Consider the following 12,178-nt stretch of genomic DNA (forward strand, 5'->3'; position numbering starts at 1 on the left):
CCCAGGGGGCAGGGCCCATAGGCGAGACCCAGAGGCCTCGCCCAATAGGTTTTCAGTGGGAGGAAACAAGATTAGGTTACATCTCAGTGAGGGGGGTGTGCACAGCTGAGCAGGGACAGATAGAAAAGAACATTACAAATATAAACCCAATTAATGCACCACAACAAGTGGGCAGGTCCTCAGACAGAATAGGAGGGCTAATGTTACTTCTGATCCTCTTGAAGGGACCTCCAGGTCATATTTACAGGAAGTGAGTAATGAGTACTATGACCAGGAATAGAGGGGTCATGCCTCCATACAGGTGGAGAAAAGGGACAAACAGATCTACTTGACTGTGTGGACCTGATGGTCTGGTACACGAGACCCATAAGAGTATAAGGCTTTAGTTGACACTGTCACACAATGTACCCTGATGCCATTGAGATATGTAGGGGCAGAATCCATCTGTTTCTGGGGTGACAGGGTGTCCTAGTTTAGGGCAAATTTGGGAGAAAACCTCCTAATAGGGTCCCTCTGGGAAGCAAACCCAAATGGCCCCACCCCCCAATTGGTCTGGGAAAAAATCTCTTTAGAGAAAAGTGGAAAAAACTATTTATTCAACAAAGTGCCCACAAGCATAAAAAAATGAATAATATGAAACAATAAAACCTCTCGCCGCTCTGAAGAGAGATGGCAAACCCAGAGAAAGTCCTTGCCATGGGTTGTAGCTCAGTTCACCCAGTCTCTTATCAGTCCCTCTGGTGCTGGAAAATGCCATCCTGGGCCCCGATGGGCCACAGGTGTGAGCTCCTGGTGCTTTTCCCAGTTTTCAGTCCAGAGAAGGTTTTAAACAGTCTCAAGAAAAAGAGAAAAAAACAGTCCAGGGAACTTCTCTGCTTCAGCTAGCTAAACTAACTAAAAGCACAGATCTCTGTCCCGCTGTCTGTCTGTGCTTCAGACGAACACAGTCCAGGAGCCAGAATGTGGAGGAGTCAGAGCAGTTTCCTCAAACTGTGTGCTTCTTCTTTCTCCGCCTTTGTTCTCAGAACCAGTCTTAAAGGTACAGAACACAATATCCAACACAGAACAGACAATTTGGGATACAAGCATCATAAAGTCACCCTAGGACACAGGGGGATATCAACAGCTGACTGTACTGGAAGCCAAAGTGAGCCTGACTCAGAACAAATGGCAAAAACGCTATTGTGATTGGCTCAGCGGCCTCAGGCATCCATGGCATAGATTACCTCAGGAGAGGGTATTTCAAGGACCCAAAAGGGCACCATTGGGCTTTTGGGATAGCTGTTGTGGAGATGGAGGGAATTATCTGAATACCTTGCCTGGTCTCTCAGAGGACCCTTCTGCTATTGGACTGCTGAGGGTTGAAGAAGGACGGGTAGTGATCGCTACCACAACAGTGCACTGTCAATAATACCGCACCAGCCAGAACTTGACTTGGGGATATTAATTGAATTTATTACCAATAAAATCAGAGCAGGATAACGAGAAGTAAAACAAATCTTAAAAACCCCTTGCCCCGACTTCTCTCTCCTTCCTGCGTTTAACTTTATTCCTGATTCTCTACCTTCTCCCACCCCAGCAGCACAGGGAGACAGGGAATGGGGGTTACAGTCAGTTCATAACCTGTTGTTTCTGTCATTGTTTCCTCTCCAGGGAGAGGAGTCACAGAATCACAGAATCAACTAGGCTAGAAAAGACTTTTGAGATCACCAGGTCCAACCTATGACCTACACCACCTCGTCAACTAGACCATGGCACTAAGCGCCACATTTAGTCTTTTCTTAAACACCTTCTAGGGACAGTGACTCTACCACCTCCCTGGGCAGTCCATTACAATGCCCAATCACTCTTTCTGTGAAGAACTTCTTCCTAATGTCCAACCTAAACCTCACCGGGCACAGCTTAAGACTGTGTCCTCCTGTCCTCTTGCTGGTTGCCAGGGGAAAAGAGACTGACCCTTACCTGGCTACAACCTCCTTTCAGGGAGTTGTAGAGAGTGATAAGGTACTTCCCCTTCTCCAGGGTGGCATCCCTCCCTTGGGAAGCAGTCCGCCATGAACTTCTCCAGCATGAGTCATTCCCATAAACTACACTTCTTTATGAACTGCTCCAACATGGATCCCTTTCCACAGTGCCATCCTTCAGGCACAGCCTGCTCCAGCATAGGTCCTGCATAGGGTCACAAGTCCTGCCAGCACCCTGCTCCAGCATGGGCTTTCCATGGGGTCACAGTCTCCTTCAGGCATCCACCTGCTCTGGCATGGGTCTCCTCCATGGGCTGCAGGTGGATCTCTGCATCCCCATGGACCTCCATGGGCTGCAGGGGCACAGCTGCTTCACCATGGTCTTCACCACAGACTGCAGGGGAATCTCAGCTCTTGCACCTGTAGCACCTCCTCCCTTCTCGACTGACCTTGATGTCTGCAGAGTTATTCCTTTCTCATATACTCATTCTGCTCTTCTCTGGATGCAATTAATTCTGTGCAATAAATTTTTCACCTTTGTAAATATGTTATCACAGAGGCATTGCTACCACCTCTGATGGGCTTGGCCTTGGTCAGTGGCAGATCTGTCTTGGAGCTGGCTGGCATTGGCTCTGTCAGACATGAAGGAAGCTTCCAGCAGCTTCTCAGAAAAGCCACCCCTGTAGCCCCTCACTCCCAAAATCTGGCCACTCAATCCAGATGTTCTAATTTGTCATCGATGAATGTTGCAGTGAAGCTTTTCCTTTTTCTCTTCCATCATTATTTTCTGTTGTTTGCATTTCCCCCCAACTTCTTATGAGTATGTTTATTTATTCTGGTGAAAAGACTTTTAATTGGCTCTCACTAGAGTTTAAGGTGCTTTATATGCTTGCAGTCTGTGATACATGAAGGGATGAGACCCACCAGCAGAGAGAGAGTGAATCAGATTTTATTTGGAAGCATCAGTATATATATCTTTACTCCTAAGAGCCTTTTTTTTTTATTACAGCATACAGATGTAATCACAGTTCTACAATAAATCTGTCCTCTTGACATTTTCCACCGTTCTCTCCAAAGCCATAGTAAAGGAACATGAAGAGCGTACAGCTCTACGTTGATGTAGAAGTAGAAACTCGTTCGTCCAGTTCTGTCTCAGGTACATGCTGTCCAGAGATGTGCTGCTGCTGCTAGTGCTGTTGCCACCGCTCTCTTTGACTCTTTCCTTACACCAACACCTGTTACTCCGACAATGCCCCCTTTTTCTATTTTTTGGGGTCATGGACAAAGCAAGTGCAACCATAGCTTGTTTTTGTGTGCCTTTAACGCCTCTGAATATGTTGAAAAGGACTAGACAGAAAATTAAAAAAGATCTCACTGCCAGATAACCCAATCCAATAAAAACCCAAACTTTTAAAATTATTCCTGAAAACCAGTTTTTCAGATTTAGCCAAGTAAGATAATTTTTTAAGTCTCAGCACGTTTTGCTCCTCCAGAGTTTGCAAATCTCTGAGTTGATCTTTTAATTGAGTGTGAAGTGAGTGGATATCTTGTCTTAAGGCTTTATCAAAGGCTCCTTGGAGGTGGTTTTTGATTGTTTCCCAGTTTTGTTCCATTTCATTCCATGGACGAAGAGTGACACATGAAGAGTTATGTATGTGTTCCCAATCTCAATGTAAAGATATGCGGGTTTTTTGAGCTTCAACTCTTTTGCCAATCCACAAAAGAGCACTTTCTAAGGCATCTAATCTGGTCAGTTATTTCCTTGTCAATTTGCTCTTGTGTTTGTAACTATGACAGATATAGCCAGACTATATCTGCATAGATGATTTGGCTTAACAGATACCAGCTCAACCAGCCTAGCTCGAAGTAGACACGGCAAGGATAGGTCGGATTCAAACCCAGTCAGAGGACCTCAGCCAACCCCTGTGAAGCACAGATATACTCATATCATTGGCCAGTGAACCAAGCAGAATTAAGACTCTTGACCAATCATGTCTGTAAGTGCAGGAAATTTGAAAACCCTATAAAATAAACAAGGTTTTTGCCACACGATCCTCAGCGTGTGTATGTCGCGTCCCTGTCTCCAACTCAACAGTGACATGTAACTCTTTCATAATATTGGTTAGAGCTTGTCCCACAGTGTGGGTATTTTGAATGGAATTATTTAAAGCTGCAACAGCTACAGAGGCTGTGGCTAAAACTATTACAGAAAATATGATGGCAAAGATCAACCAACTGAGAAATTTGCAAACTCGTTTCTTACTCTTTTGGATTTCCTCCTGGAATAGTCGAGCCAATTGTGAGAGTCTGTCTTGTCCTTCCCAAGCCCTAGTCAGATTTACAGGTACCCAAATTTCTGGTCTTCTCTTAAATGGAAGGACAGAAAAGTTATTCATGACTTCATTGGTTACACATGATTTACAAACAAAAGAATTACTATATAGAAAATACAAGTCATTCCTGTAATCAATTGAAAAATCATTAGCTAAAGCAAAAACATATGGGTGCAAAGTACAAGTCATTAAACATACGGGTGCAAAGTACAAATCATTAGTGATTGTTTCTTTAGCAATTTCAAATTTTCAAGGGTAGCATTCTTGTTCAAGTTCACCTGGTAAATGGTATTACCAATTGCGGGTAATAGCATTTTCCTCAGATGCTTATGAACATGTGAGTGATTACTACCTAGATTATATTGAATCAATGGTCTGGCCATTCCACCATCATGCCAAACAATGCTGTGGTTTGCCTTTTGGAAGGGAAGGATGGCTTTATTTGTCCCCTTTTCTCTAAGGATGCTATGGGGTCCCCAGTCAATTATTTTCCCGTACTGTAAGAACTGTTGTGGTTGTCCTAAACATGATGTCCATTCCAAATGTCAAATAATTGGAAATGGATGTACAACAATATTTGGGATAATGAGGTGGAGTGGCATCCACAGGATTGTTGGAGATGGACAGAATGGTCAGCAATGTAATAGCAGTCAATTTTTTTCCTGTGGATTCATGTATGAAGTGCAATTGCATAGAAAAATTGGCACAAGGTAAAGGTGAAAAGGTACTAGTTTGATTCCACATTAAGCAAATAGGCGGTAAATTAGTAACATAAGAAGCATTGGTAGCATATGTATTTACAACATCCTGATCTAGGTGAAGAAGCCAAGTTCCTCCTACCCATTCTGTTCCATTGTTGCTGAGGGGAGGTTCTGGATCCCATCAGGTCAGAGGCCGAAACAGCAGTAGGTTGAAAAATGTGTGCCCAGTAGATTGTTCTTTCCACCATTTGATGGCAGGATATCAGAAGAAAGATGACAAGACTCATTGGTGTCATTCTTGGCTGGGTTTGATGTATCTCGCTGGAAGCCAATATCGTCCTGTGGGCAAAAAACCACATCCATAACCTCTTCCCCAAGCTAACAGTAGAACTGGACCTTTCCACTGACCACTGTGTACATCCTTGTATATAACTTCTGGGTGAACTCCTTCTCCATCAGTTGTCTGACCCAGGTGCCTCTGATGTGCCATGAAGTCATCCCTAGTGGAAAGATTCAAAAACTTTAAAACACAGGTTGCTTTATCAAGCTGCTCCTGAGGGAGCATGCCTATGGGATTACCTCTTTTTTGTTTCAGTAGCATGTTTTTCAATGTGAAATGTGTCCTCTCCACTATGGCTTGGCCTGTTGGAGAACGGGCAATACCTGTAATATGTTTGATCCCCCAAGTGTGGAAAAGATCTTGTGTTTTTCGAGCTGTATATGCAGGTCCATTGTTTGTTTTTATCTGTTGAGGAATGCCCACAGTAGCAAAGTCATGCAGCCAATGTCAGGTGGCATCTCTTGATTTTTTACCTTTGTGAGCTGTTGCTATTATGAAACCTGAAAAAGTATCAATGGAAACATGCACATATTTAAAAATCCCAAAACTCAATATGTGGGTAACATCTGTTTGCCAAATATTAGGTTTTAACCCTCATGGGTTTGTACCTAATGTTTGCGGTAAGGAAAAAGTTTGCTGGCATTGTGAACAAGCATTCACTCTATCTCGAGCTTGTGGTAAGTGTCCTAGGGTGACTTTATGATGCTTGTATCCCCAATCGTCTGTTCTGTTTGTGCTGTATATTGAGTTCTGTGCCTTTAAGACTGGTTCTAAGAGCAAGGAGAAGCATGGAGTTTGTTTTGAGAAAACTGCCTGACAACTCCACATTCTTCTCCGGACTGGGTGTTTGGCAGAGGCTTGGAGAGACTGCAGAACAGATCTTTTTGCTTTTAGCTAGTTTTAGCTAGCTAGGGCAGAGAAGTTCCCTGGACTGTTTTTTTTCTTTTTTTATTTTTTTTTTTTTCTTTTTTTTTTTTTTTTTTTTTTTTTTTCTTGGGACTGTTTAAACCTGCTCTGGACTGAAAAAAACCCAGGGGAGCACTGCAGGCTTGCACCTGCAGCCCACCGGGGCCTGGACCTTGGCATTTTCCAGACGCGCCGGAGGGACTGGGACTGATAAAAACTGAGAGAGAGCCGAGCTACACCCACGGCAAGAACTTTCTCAATTTGCCATCTCACTCCAGAATGAGAGGTTTTATTGTTTCATATTATTCATTCTTTGTTCTTATAAGCACTTTGTTTGTTAAGTAAAATAGTTTTTTCCATTTTTCTTCGAGGAAGTTTTTTACCGGACTAGTTGGGGGGAGGGGCCATTTAGGTTTGCTCCCCAGAGGGATCCCATTCAGGGATTTTCTCCCAAATTTGGCCCAAACCAGGACAGTAAGGTTAATCCAAATTGTTTTGCCAGTGCTCGGGCATTTTGATGATAGAAATCATGAGAAAGTTTTGCCTGCCCTAATCTTTGTGGTATAGTTACTGCCATGGCAAGAGCATCTACTCTTGCATTATCTTCCACTATAGGTCCAGGCTGAGTGGTGTGTGAGCTAAGCTGCAGGATATAGTATTCATGAGACCTGTGAAGTAAAAGGTTATACAGAGTGGTTAATAACACAAAAAGATCTTTGTTAGAGACTTCCTTCAGGAATCAATGTCCTGTTTTCTTGATGATTCCTGTAGCATAGAGTCAGAGACAATGTTAATAGGTCCTTGTTCCTTGTGAAAAAAGACAAAATGCTTCTACCTCAGCTGCCAGTTTGACTAGCTGGGTAGATCCAGGTTGGAAAGTTATTGAGTGTTCCCATTGTCCTTTATAATTTTTCCACAGGGTCACAGCTTTGTGTCTTTTCCCTGATTCATCAGTGAAAACAGTTTTTGCATCAGGAATAGGTGTTTTTGACTGTAGACATCATGGTTGGAAGGGAAGTTCTTTAAAGGACTTCAACAATTCATGTTGAGGCATCGTATGAATAAACTGTCCATTGTAGTCTGCAAGGGCAATTTGAAATGACAGTGATTCCCTGAAAAGATTCTCTAATTCTGCTGCAGTAATAGAGAGATGTATCATTGCTGGATCATATCCTGTTAGGCTCTGACATCAGAGTTGTCCCATTGACAGCAGTCGAATAATCATTTCAAGTTGAATGGTTATAGTTTTTGAAAAGGTGTGTGGCAAGAAAATCCATTCTAGTTACCAGAGATTATATTCTTGAGCATCACATTGGCCAATAAGAGCATAGGGTTGGAAAGATTGCAAAATCAGGAACAACTGCAATGGCAAGTCTGGGTTTTGACCTGTGGTAAAGGACTTGTTGGTTTTATCACTTACAGTCTCTAAAGCCTTTTGGGCAGTTTTTCTCAACTGTCTATGGCAAGAAAGATCTGGGTCCCCTTTTAACAATTGAAATAAAGGAGATCATTCTTCTGTTGTAATTCCTAACAAAGGGCAAATCCAATTAATGGTTCCCAGTAACTTTTGCAAGTCATTCAATGTGCGTATGTTAGTTTTCAGTTACTGGCTGCGGAGTGACTGTTTTTCAAGCAGTTTTAAGCCCAAATATTTCCAAGGGGATTCTTTTTGAATTTTGTCTGTGGGTATGCACAGACTTCTGCTGGTGAGTGTTATTTTTAAAGCTGCAAGGCAACCACTTAATAGTGTCACGCTGTCAGAGGCAATTAAAATAGTCCATAGAGTGATACAGCAAAACAGATGGACATTTGTGCCGTATTGTCTATATTGCTGAATGAATGACAAATTGGCAAATAGTTGGAGTGTTTTTCATACCCTGGGGTAGGACAACTCAGTGGTATCATTCCATGGGGGTTTCATGATTGACAGATGATAAAGAAAAGGCAAATTTAGGTGCATCATCAGGATGTAAAGGAATTGTGGAAAAACAGTCTTTTAAATCAATTTTTGCTAACTCCCAGTATTCGTGAATCATTGTGGGGTTAGGTATTCCTGGTTGTAATGACCCCATAGGTGACATGACTGCATTGACTGCCCTGAGATCTTGTAAAAGTCTCCACTTTCCCGATTTCTTAGGGATAACGAAAATAAGTATATTCCATGGGCTGGTGGAGGGGACTATGTGACCCGATTGTAGTTGTTCCTGTACAAGATTCAGGCTTGGTGAAGCCGCTTGCATCTTAGGGGCCACTGCTCAATCCACACAGGCTTATTGCTAAGCCAGATAAGTTTCAGGAGTGGCATTTCGTCAGTGGCTCCTATCAATAGTGTTGAAATGATCAAGCCCCACTGAGTCAGTAGATCTCGGCCCCACAGAGTGCCTGGGATCTTTGGCTGATTGCTATGGTATCTGATGTCTGCCAACTCCAGCGACAATCACCGTAGAGAGTGCCAAGGGCCAGTCAAGAGGCCACTCCTGTGCTATGATGGATACATTGGCTCCGGTATCACCCAATCCTGTAAAAGACTTAGAATCTATTTGGTGGGTGAGTAATGGCTGTTGTGCTCCAATTACTTTGGACCAAAAGATCTGAGGAACACCTGTGCTTCCAAAGTTCCTATTGTTTCGTTGCTAATTCAGTATTGGCACTGGACAAGAAATTGCTGGCAGCGGTATGAGTTGTGCCAAGCATGTCCCTTCAGGCACAGTGCAAGGGGGGGATTGGGAGTCCAAGCCATAATTTTGATTTCCCCTCTAGAATCTGCATCAATAATTCCTGGTAAAATAAATAGTCCAGTTCGAGTGGTAGAAGAACGACCCAATAATAAAGCATGAGTTTGAAATGGTAGTGGGCCAAAACCACCAGTGGGTAAGAGATGAACAGAAGCATCTTTTAAGACTGTTGCAGAGCTGACGGCCATGTCCAGGCCGGTGGAGCCTAGAGTGTTCATTGCCAGACCTGAGTTTGCTTTGGGGGCTGGCTGAATTGGGCCCCATTGGGTTGAGGGGCACCGGCCTGCACGCCCCTGTTTGAGCTTCCCTGCTTTTGGAGTGAGTTTCTGTGGTGTTTCTTTATGAGACCAGATGACTGCCGATGGCAAAAGGAAAGAGCCTGCTCTCTCACTGGGGGAATATTGGCTTTATTCTGGGGTCCTGCCCTGCCGGCTGGAGCTCTTTCCCGGTGGCTCACCAGTGCCCGAGAGAGCTAGGCTCCGCCTGTCCCGGGGCTTTTTTCCACAGGGGGGATGGGCCTAGAGGCAGGGACAAGCCACTACCCAATCAGGAATAAGGTGGGAGTGGAACAGAGTTGGGTTACATTCCAGTGTGGGGGATGGGCACAGCTGAGCAGGCACAAACCATGTGATACAGTAAAAGGGGAACAGGGAAAAAACATTACAAATCCGATGAAACACAATATAAACCAAATTAATGCATTACAACATTTCCCCTTTTCTTATTAAATTGAGAAGGAGGAAGGCTCAGTTTGTGAGAGATGTTCAGAGTTCGGACCCTGAGTACCTTTAAAGTTGGAGAAGAAAAAATGACATCTAGTGCAGATAAACTGTTCAGAAAAATACTGTTAAGGGAAGATGATAATTAGAAGGAGAGGGTTCAGCGCTTTCTCCTCCTCCAGGCACCACTGGCCACTTGTGGGGCCTCTGCAGGTGGCTTTGCAGTTTTAGGGATGAAAGGTTTCACCCACTCGGCTGGCACCCACTTGAGACCTGGGGGAGTGGACACATAGGCATACCCACGACCCCAGGTGACCAGAGCATGAGGACTTTTTGTTTCTCTGGTCGCTGGATCCTTTACTATCATATCCAGTGACTTTTGCTGAAAGGCAGAACTGGTTAAAGCAGGATTAGTTAATTCAACATTTACATTTTCCAGTTTTTTCTCCCCCCTCCTCGGACTTGCCCTATTTATGTCGGCACGCTGGGCAAGTAGGTGCTGAGATTTTAGTTTTTTGAAAAATTCCTTTTGGGCCCCTGAGACCTCCCATCCCCATTGTCTCAAAAGTCCAGAAATCGCTTCTTTAAAGGGAATTGAGATGCCCAATGTCCAGCCTGATTGTACGGGAGACACCTTGTTCTCTTGGGCGGTGGCTGTGGCACAGGCACAGGAGGCACGGTGTCTGCAGCAGCAGCTTTTTCTGGCGGCTTGACTCTGGAACTGTGGCTTTGATGAGCTGCTATGAAGGGAACCTTCCTGGCACACACCTGGAGCATGTCATCTAAGGTTGGCACTGGTTCCAAGGGCAGGCTGAGGATGGCTGCCTTGCACCATTCGTTTGCATCGGCCAGAGCCATCTCCTCCAGGACCTGTTCTTGGGCTCCTTCATTCTTAACCTGTAACTCGATAGCTCGGGTTAATCGCTCTACAAATGTTACAAAAGGTTCTGATGGAAGCTGCTTTATTTACTATAAGGTTGGAAAGACCCATTGGGCTGGATTGAAAAGAATGCTTTGGAAGCAGCATCTTTAATGCGCTCAAAAACAGCTAAAGGAATTTCCTCAGCCTGTTTGAGGGCTGAGACCCATTCACCATCACCACACAGATGTTCTAATCGAATTGGCAAATTCTTATTATCAACGGCCGTTTCAGGATTTTGCCAAAGCTCCGGAAGTAAATCTTTTTGGAGGTCAAAGGGAACTGTAGTATTCCTTCCTAAATTTGCTTTTAAACGGTTGCAAAAGTATTCTCTTCCATATCCAAATTTGGCCTGAGCTTTGCATAAATCCTGAATCGCTTGTTGGGGGAAGGGGTCCCAATTACTGTGGACAGCACCCCCTCTTTTTGACTGTTGATATGTGAAAGGGGTAGCAGAAAAGCCGGGATCGCTTCCTGCTTCCGGGTTCCCGGCTCCCCCCCGCCCCCTCTGGGGTGTAGGAACCGGGACTGTGGGCGGGGAAACCGTGGGAAGCAGGGGCAGGGAGGGGCTGGAGGCTTGAGTCAGAAGGGACGGAGTCAGAGGGCGGAGGTTTGAGGGTAGGGGGCAGAGTCAGAGGAGAAGGCAGTGCCGGGGGCGGCACCGAAGGGAAGGAGGAGTCTGGGGAGAGGAAGAGATTGCAAAAGGGATTGTAGGAAGGAGGGATAGACAAAGGGAGAGGCTCCTCGTGACTCGAAAGCACATGGCTTTGGCCATTTTGGACAAAGGAGTCCCCTCCATCATGTAACCCCCCCACCTGGGGATCACTAAGATGGGAGGTTTGAGCACTCGGACTGCCTGCAAAGGTACAAACTGGGGAAAATCTACAATGAATTGGCTTTTTTCCCTTTTCATTTTGCTTTTGCAATGCAAACAATTTTTAAGCTGTAAAAAGCAAAATTTGCATTTTGTTTATTATTAGAGGAGCCAGATTCAACTATTTTATTTGCAACAGCTTCCCAAAATTCTGGGAAGCTTATTTGCTCTAATGATACATCTGAAAATTGAGAAAATATATACCGAATTAATTTTTTCAACTGTTTCTTTGGACAATGGGTCTTGCTATTATCCAAGGCACTTAAAATTTGATAATAGACTCTTTTTTGAGACACAGACAGCCTAGCACCCATTTTTGGCTCAGATTTTAAGTTTCTGTCTCCCCTTTAACTGTGGCTGGGAAACCAAAAGTTAAAAAACCCTCGCTGGAGAGAAAAAAAAAGCCAGAAGGGGAAACAGTTGCCTTTTCCACTCCCCCCACCAGGCTGCCGAAAGGAACGTGCTATTAAAGCACCCTGGAGGTTTACTCTGAAAGTAAAAACCTTCCCCGAAAGGAAAAAACCCTTTTCCCTGAGGATCACTGCCTCTGAAAAAGATTTTCCCTTAGAAAACCCAAAGTGGTACTCACCAAAAATCCAGCATTCAGACGAATCTTTCCTTTCTTTCTCAATCACTCCTTTTGCCTGAGACTGACCCTTTTTGGTGCAAAAAGAGCTTCCAGTCTCG

The 12,178-nt window shown here is 44.3% G+C and overlaps 1 protein-coding gene across 3 annotated transcripts in view; it reads left to right on the forward strand.

Annotated features, from left to right (window-relative positions):
* The window catches only part of LOC120764895 (Golgi phosphoprotein 3-like), a 144,700-nt gene that overhangs the window by 24,414 nt on the left and 108,108 nt on the right, over positions 1–12,178 (forward strand). The window lies entirely within an intron of this gene.

The sequence above is a fragment of the Hirundo rustica genome, chromosome W (assembly GCF_015227805.2).
Source record: "Hirundo rustica isolate bHirRus1 chromosome W, bHirRus1.pri.v3, whole genome shotgun sequence".
In the NCBI taxonomy this organism is placed as follows: Eukaryota; Metazoa; Chordata; class Aves; order Passeriformes; family Hirundinidae; genus Hirundo; species Hirundo rustica.